We start from the raw sequence: 8,859 nt of genomic DNA on the forward strand, positions 1-8,859 counted from the left end.
CACTGGGCAACACCTGGGGCAAATGAAACAACTTCCCCCGCACCAGTCACCAATAAGCGGCTGCAAGTTCCCAATCGTGCGTCCACGCCCCTCATTCGCAGGTATCAAAATCTGACAACTCATCATTCTTTATCTGCCTTGTTGTGATTGGTGTTTTTTTGTTTGTTTGTTTTGAAATGGAGTTTCGCTCTTATTGCCCAGGCTGGAGTGCAGTGGCGCCATCTCAGCTCACCGCTACCTCCGCCTCCCGGTTCAAGCGATTCTCCTGCCTCAGCCTCCTGAGTAGGTAGGATTACAGGCATGCGTCACGACGCCTGGTTAATTTTGTATTTTTAGTAGAGACGGGGTTTCTCCATGTTGGTCAGGCTCGTGGCAACCCCTGACCTCAGGTGATCCACCCGCCTCGCCCTCCCAAAGGGCTTGGATTACAGGCGTGAACCACCGCACCTGGCCTGTGATTGGTTTTCTAGAAAATAAAAGGCCGGGCGCGGTGGCTCAAGCCTGTAATCCCAGCACTTGGGGAGGCCGAGACGGGCGGATCACGAGGTCAGGAGATCGAGACCATCCTGGCTAATGCGGGCGGATCACGAGGTTAGGAGATCCAGAACATCCTGGCTAACACAGTGAAACCCCATCTCTACTAAAAATACAAAAAATTAGCCGGGCGTAGTGGGGGGCGCCTGTGGTCTCAGCTACTCTGGAGGCTGAGGCAGGAGAATGTCGTGAACCCGGGAGGCGGAGCTTGCAATGAGCTAAGATCCGGCCACTGCACTCCAGCCTGGGCGACAGAGCCAGACTCCGTCTCAAAAAACAAACAAACAACAACAACAAAACTGACAAAAGATTAATGCCCAGGAGCTCCTACAACTCAGTGAGAAAAAGATGAACAATGGAAAAAACAGGGGTAACTGACTTGAATAGGCCCTTCCCAAAAGAGGAAATACAAATGACCAATAAACATATAACATGATGCCCAGTACATCATTATTAGAAATCCAGGAAATACAAATTAAATTTTACTTTTTTTCATTTTAACCAAATTTATCTAAACCACAAAACTTTGTAGACACAGTGGCTCACGCCTGTAATGTCAGCACTTTGGGAGGCCAAGCTGGGAGGATTGCTTGAACCCAGAAAGTCAAGGTTGCAGTGAGGCATGATTTGGTTTATTTTTAAGTAATCTATCCCTACTTAAAGACAGATTACCCTGCATGTGAAAGCTATGTACAAAAATCATCCATTGATTAGAAGGTTTTTTTTAAGTTATACAATTGTCCTTGGTTTTTACAATGATAAATGAAAAACATTAAAATTCTTCAGTTGAATGAAGTATGGAAGGATTTTTATGTTGTCATTTTTTAGTTAAAACAGAGCAAAATATAACTTACTGGAATATAGAGATAAGAACTGAGTGGGGTGCAGTGGCTCATGTCTGTAATCCCAGCACTTTGGGAGGCCAAGGCGGGTGGGTCACTTGAAGTCAGGAGTTCGAGACCAGCTTGGCCAACATGGTGAAACCCCTGTCTCTACCAAAAATACAAAAATTAGCTGGGCGTGGTGGCACACACCTGTAGTCGCAGCTACTTGGGAGGCTGAGGCAGGAGAATCACTTGAACCCAGGAGGCAGAGGTGGCAGTGAGCTGAGATCACACCACTGCACTTCGGCCTAGGTGACCGAGTGAGACTCTGTAAAAAAAAAAAAAAAAAAAAAAAAAGCCAAATGTGGTAGCACATGCCTGTAGTCCTGCTTGAACCTGGCAGGCGGAGGCTGCAGTGGGCCAAGATTACACCACTGCACTCCAGCCTGAGCAACAGAGCAAGATTCCGTCTAAAATATATGAAAAAAAAGATAAGAGCTGAATGAGCATGCTACGAATGGAGAAAGGGGGTATTTTCACAGAACCAGTATTTTCCCAGTCCCATCTCCACTTGATGTCCTTTTTTGATTCTTTTTTTTTTTTTTTTTTGAAGAGTCTCGCTCTGTCACCCAGAAATCTCATCTCCACTTGTTCTGAAGCAGTAATCAGAACACACCTTTGGCCATTTTACAAAAAGCAAACAAAAACACAAATGCAACATGCTGGTACACACACACCCGTTACCGTATGTACAACAAAGGAAAGGAGAAGGTGAAAATGAAATAGAACTATACTGTATTGGTCAGGATGTAGTGAAACCAAATTGCAGTTTTCTAATTGAGGATATAGTCTTGGTCTGTAAGAACAGAGGTTTGGAGTAAAGTAGTAGGTTCCTCTTTTAGTAGACACCTGTCTCCTGCAGAAACACATCAATTGTGTATTCATCCTCCATTACCAGCTGTGCAGGTATGTCTGTTTCATTGATTGGCTGCCCGTCAAATCTGAATCTGATCTGCCTCATTGACAAACCCTGTTATTCACAATAGGCTCTCATCAGTTTACCAGGTGGTATACGCCTCTTAAACTGTGCTACAGAACTATCCTGCCACACCACCTTCAAATAAATATGATCGTTGTTCTCAGTCTTCTTCCTTGAGCTTCCATGGCCATGGCAAGCACCAGAATCTCTGCAGCTGCTGCTTCACAAAGCGGGTACTGTTACCGCCCTCAAGGGAGGGTCACTTGACCCACCCAGTGCAGTTCTTGCCAATAGAATGGAACCGGGTTCAGTAAAGCAGAGCAGAAACGTTCACTGGTCAAGGAATGGAAAAGAGGAGCTTCTGCTCAAAGCACCTCCTGGACATTGGGTAAAGGGGGATCTTAAGGGCTTTCTGGGCAGATAGGTGAAGACTAGGGTAGGCATTCCTGGATGGATTCTTCCAGGAGCAGCTGGAGTGTGTAGATTCTTTTTGCACCTGGTACTGTTTGTGCTTACCTGGGTACACTTCTCCGCACTGGGTGGAGATTTTAGTATAACAGTGAAGCAGTAATTCAGGTCAAGGCAGCACTGCTGAGTTCAGTTCATCTTGTGGCTGGTTCCTGATTATTGGCACCTGGCCTTTGTTTCTGTAAGCAAGCACAGCTGGGAGGATGGTTCATTTCACAGGTTTTGGGGCTTCCTGAAAGAATTGAGGGCCAATGCAGTGGCCCCCGCCTGTAATCTCAGCACTTTGGGAGTCGAAGGCATGCAGAATGCCTGAGGCTGGGAGTTAGAGACCACCCTGGCAAACATGATGAAGCCCTGACTCTACTAAAAATACAAAAAGTTGCCTAGGCATGGTGATGCATGCCTGTAGTCCCAGCACTTTGGGAGGCTGAAGTGGGTAGATCACTTGAGGTCAGGAGTTCAGACCAGCCTGGGCAGCTGGTCTCTGCCCAGCGAAACCCTGTTTCTATTAAAAATACAAAAAATTAGCTGGGCGTGGTGGCGGGCGCCTATAGTCCCAGCTACTCGGGAGGCTGAGGCAGGAGAATCGCTTGAACCTGGGAGGTGGAGATTTCAGTGAGCCAAGATCGAGCTGCTACACTCCAGCCTGGGCAACAGAGCAAGACTCCGTCTGAAAAAAATAAAATCAGAAAAATTTGCTAGGCATGGTGGCATGTACCTGTAGTGCCAGCTATTTGGGAGGCTAAGGCATAAGAATCGCTTGAACCCTAGAGGTGGAGATTGCAGTGAGCCCAGATCACACCACTGCACTCTAGCCTGGGCAACAGAGCGAGACTCCATCTGGAAAAAAAAAAAAAAAAGAATTGCGGTCATGTTGCGGTAACAGTACCAGATCCAACTAAACAAGCACAGAAGCAACACCAGGAGGCAGAAGACTAAATTAGTTTTGTTTTTTTCTTTTCTTTTTTTTTTTTTTTGAGGAGTCTCGCTCTGTCGCCCAGGCTAGAGTGCAGTGGCCCAATCTCGGCTCACTGTAAGCTTCGCCTCCTGGGTTCACGCCATTCTCCTGCCTCAGCCTCCCGAGTAGCTGGGACTACAGGCGCCTGCACCACGCCCGGCTAATTTTTTTTGTCCTTTTTTTAGTAGAGACGGGGTTTCACTGTGTTAGCCAGGATGGTCTCGATCTCCTGACCTCGAGATCCGCCCACCTTGGCCTCCCAAAGTGCTGGGTCTACAGGCATGAGCCACCATGCCCAGCCTAAGCTACATTTTAAATCTGCAGTGAGTTAGTGCTTTACAGGTTGGCAAAAAATAAAATAAATAAATAAAATAAAAATGTTAAAATCTGTAAATATCAAGTGTTAGTGAAGATGTCAACAATCCCACTACTGTTGGGCTTGCAAGTTGGTGTGAATGATACTTACCTATGACGCACCCTATATACACACACATACACATACACACACACATATATACATATATATGTATTTCTAAAAGGGCTGGGCATGGTGGCTCATGCCTGTAATCCCAGCATTTTGGGAGGCCGAGGCAGGGGGAATGCCCGAGCCCAGGAGTTTAAGACCAGCCTGGGGAATACAGGGAGACCCTGTTTCTACAAAAAATTTTTAAAATTAGCTGGGCATGGCGGCATGTGCCTGTAGTCCCACCTGCTCAGGAGGCTGAGGTGGGAGGATAGTTTGAGCCCGGAAGGCGGAGGTTGCAGTGAGCTGAGATCATGGCATACCTGGCTAATTTATTTTTTGTATTTTTAGAAGAGACAGGGTTTCACCATGTTGGCCAGGCTGGTCTCGAATTCCTGATCTCGTGATCCACCTACCTTGGCCTCCCAAAGTGTTGGGATTGCAGGTGTGAGCCACCGCACCCAGTCAATTTTTGTATTTTTTAGTAGAGATGGGGTTTCACCATATTGGCCAGGCTGGTCTTGAACTCCTGACCTCATGATCCACCTAACTCGGCGTCCCAAAGTGCTAGGATTACAGGTGTGAGCTACCATGCCCGGCCTAAAAAAAGTATTATTTTTTAAGGCATCAAGAACCTTAAACTTTATACACAAGGGTAAGGCCACCATCTCAAGGCATTTGACTTGTCACCTCTCTTGGAAGAGCCAGGTAGATGAGGCAGATGTTCTGGGCAGAGGGCAGGACGAGAGTTTGGGGTCTGGTCTGCTCTTTTCTCCGGCTGGGCTGTGGAGGGGGTGGGAAGGTGGGCAATGCATATCTCAGGCAGCCAGGCCTTTATTACATTTGCGAAGCTGGTCTGCAGATGCAGCACAAGATAAAGAGCTCTGTCCAGAACCACCCGCCACACTGCTGATTGCCCTGGCAGACACGCGCCTGCCAGATAACATCTTTAATATCCAGGGGGAAATGAATTCCCCTGCTTGGTCTGCCCATTTGGCCTAGCCTCTCATCACAATCTGTTTATCTCGCAGAGCTTCCTCCCCTGGTACAGAGAGGAGAAATTGTTCTTCTGCCACTGAGCTTTCTGCCACAGCTGAGAACACACTGTCAAAATGGCAGGGTGTGCTGTCGGTCATGCCTTTTCTTCCTTCCTGCATTCAGCTTTTATGGATGCTTTTGCATTAGAGCTGTGCCAGGCACAGGGGACCTGGGATGAATCAGGAATGAACCCCGTCCTGGAAGAGTGGGTAGTGCAGTGGTGTAGACAGACTAGAAAGCGAATTATCACAGAACAGAGTATAATGGGCCTGGTGCAGTGACTCACGCCTGTAATCCCAGCACTTTGGGAGACTGAGGCGAGCAGGTTACTTGAGGTCAGGAGTTCGAGACCAGCCTGACCAACATGTAGAAATCCGGTCTCTACTGAAAATACAAAAAGTAGCCAGGTGTGCGCACGCCTGTAATTCCAGCTACTCAGGAGGCTGAGGCAGGAGAATCCCTTGAACCCAGGAGCGGGGGCGGAGGTTGCAGTGAGCCGAGGTCACTCCACTGTACTCCAGCTTGGGCGAAAGAGCAAAACTCTGTCTAAAAAAAAAAAAAAAAAAAAAAAGATAATGGAGGCAGTGGAGCCATGGAGCCATAGGAGCAAAGCAGGGTGAAAAGCTTAATTTCACCAAGGTGGTGGTCTGGGAAGGTTTCCAGAGAAAATGAATTTTTATTTCCTCCAAAATTATATATATGTTTTTGTTGTTGTTTTTATTTTGAGAGGAGGCCTCACTCTGTCGCCCAAGCTGGAGTACAGTGGCAACATGTTGGCTCACTGCAACCTCCGCCTCCTGGGTTCAAGTGATTCTCCTGCTCAGCCTCCCGAGTAGCTGGGATTACAGGCGTGCACCACCATGCCTAGCTAATTTTTGTACTTTTAGTAGAGACGGGTGTAAAGGTAAACTGAGGCTGGAGCCAAACCAGGAACGAAGACACAAGGCAAATGGCAGTGAGAATAGCTTTTAATAGGGCTTGCGGGCGAGGTTCCTCAGTCCAAAGGTGTGGGCCGAGGAAGTCGCGCTGAGGGAGGAGGGTGGGGGCTTCTTATAGCCTGAGAGGTAGGGAAGCTGGTTGTGCAAACAGGGCCTGGGGGGTCTTGAAACTACTAGGGCAGGAGTTGAGTAAGGGTCATGAGGAAGGGGTCTTTGGAAACTGTCGACGGAAATTGCTGTTGACGAACTTGTGGAATGCAGGTGAGCTGCAGGTCATGGGGGAGTGTGACTGCCCAGCCGGAACTCTGACGCATGTAAGTCTGAGGGTGTGTACAAGGGTGAAGGGAGTCTTTAACAAAAGGCCTGCTACGCCGGGTAACGCTGCCATGTTGGGTCTAGATTCCTGCCTAACATTCCGACCTCTTTCTAATAAGAAAATGGGGCGACGTGTTCATCCGGCTGCTTCCTGCTGGTATGGGTCGTCGTGGGGTTTTTCGGAGGTCGGAACTCGGGTATGGGGTGGAGCAGCTGATTGAAAGTGACCTGGGAGACTTCTTTCATGCGGTCCTGGATGAAGTGGAGGACACAGGGAGCTATGAGTAGCAAGAAGCCAATGATTAGTAAGGGGCTTAGAAAGGGTAGGACTTAACCGGCCACAGATGACTGCCACCACCTAAGTAAGGGCCTCTTGGGTAAGTTCGGTGGCAGCCGCCAGGGCTCGCAGACAAGGTTGCCAGCCCTGGACTGTGGGATCTAACTGCTTGGAGAGATAGGCCACAGCCTGGTATGTGGATCCAACCGGCTGGGCTAGGAGGCCAGTGGCTACCTTCTGGTGCTCCTCGGTGAATAGATGAAAGGGCTGAAGGGGGTTGGGGAGAGAGAGAGCAGGGGCAGAAAGGAGACAGTCCTGAAGCTTCTTGAAAGAGTTGGCGACCAAGGAGGGGTCGGACAGCAGTCCGGTGGGTGTCTCACTGGCAGCCTGGTAGAGAGGCTTGCCTAGGACCCCGAAGCTGGGAATCCAATGCCTGAAATACCCTACCAGTCCTAGGAAGGACAAGATCTCTTCCGCATCCTGAGGAGGCTGGAGAGTTTTAATGAGGCTTATTCTATCTGCTGTAAGGCTTTTTGTAGTGGGTGTGAGTAGTATGCCTAGGTAGGTGACAGAAGGGGTGCAAAGTTGAGCCTTAGCCAGGGTAACCCAATAACCTCAGTCGCCTAGAAAATTTAGAAGTGTAGCAGTGTCTGCAAGGGAGCACTCCCAGGAAGGACTACATAGTAATAGATCATCTACGTATTGTAGAAGGGTGCTATGGGTTAGGGGGCAGAGGAAGATGTCCTGTGCCAGTGCCTGTCCAAAAAAATGGGGGCTATCTCGGAACCCTTGAGGCAAGACAGTCCAGGTCAACTGGGAAGAAACATGAGTGTCTGGGTCCTCCCATGTGAAGGCAAACAGAAAGTGGCAGTCTAGGTGTAGAGGGATGGTAAAGAAGGTATCTTTCAGGTCAAGGGACAGTGAAATGAGTGGGGTCAGGGAAACTCGTGAGAGGAGTGCATATGGATTAGGAACTACTGGAAAGGTAGGGACGACTGCCTCATTGATGCAGGTCCTGCACGAGGCGATAGTCCCCAGAGCTTTTCCGTACAGGCAGGATAGGAGTATTGCATGGTGAGCTGGCGGGAACTAGAATGCGCTGTCGGAGCAGGCATGTAATGATAGGTTTTAATCCCTGTCGATGTTCAAGGGAGATAGGGAACTGGGGTCTAGAGGGAAACTTGGAAGGGTCTTTTAGCCGGATGTGGACCGGAGTGTGGTGCTGGGCAATGATCAGGGTGGAGGTGTCCCACACCTTAGGGTTAATGGGGACTGGAAACGGGAGTGGGGGGTCAGCCTGGCGGAGTTTGTCAGATGAGAGGAGGGGGAAGAGGAACGCGAGGTGTGGGGAGGGGTTGGGTCGGAAGTGAACTGAGGCCCCTAGCTTGGAGAGGAGATCTCGTCCTAACAAGAGGACTGGGCACGAAGGAATGATAAGAAATGAGTGCGAGAAGAGGGAGCCATCCAAGCGGCAAGACAGAGGAGGAGTCTGGCAGTAGGTGGAGGGAGTGCCATCAATTCCCATGACCGTGACAGTGGAGGGGTGGCTGGGGCCACTAAAGGAAGGTAAAACAGAGTAGGTAGCCTCCGTGTCCATAAGGAAGGATATGGACTTACCCACTACCTGGGGCATAACCCCGGCTCGGCGAGAGTGAGAGGGGTCCCCGAGTCTGGGCCTCTTGAATCTTCGTCAGTGTCGAGGAGCTGGAAGGCGCCTCCTATACCTGGAGGGGGGTCGTCACGTGGAGGCGCAGCGACCGTCCTTAGGTTGGGGCAGTCTGACTTCCAGTGGCCCATCTGCCAACAGTTCGGACAGGGGCGAGTTGGCTCCTTTGGGTTAGGGCACTGCCTGGCCCAGTGGCCATCGTTGCCGCACTTGAAGCAGGCACCAGATGGCGCTCGGGGAGTACCTCCTTTCTGGGAGCTCCTGGAGCTGGCCAGCCTCAGGGCTGCTACCAAGGCCTGGGTTTGGAGTTGTACCTTCAGTTTTAGCCTGGCCTGTCGTTGGGCCTCAGCTGCTTCCTCCCTGGAGTTGTAGACCTTGAAGGCCAGTTTGACTAAGTCC

The sequence above is a fragment of the Mandrillus leucophaeus genome, unplaced genomic scaffold, assembly GCF_000951045.1.
Source record: "Mandrillus leucophaeus isolate KB7577 unplaced genomic scaffold, Mleu.le_1.0 Scaffold35, whole genome shotgun sequence".
Taxonomy (NCBI): Eukaryota; Metazoa; Chordata; class Mammalia; order Primates; family Cercopithecidae; genus Mandrillus; species Mandrillus leucophaeus.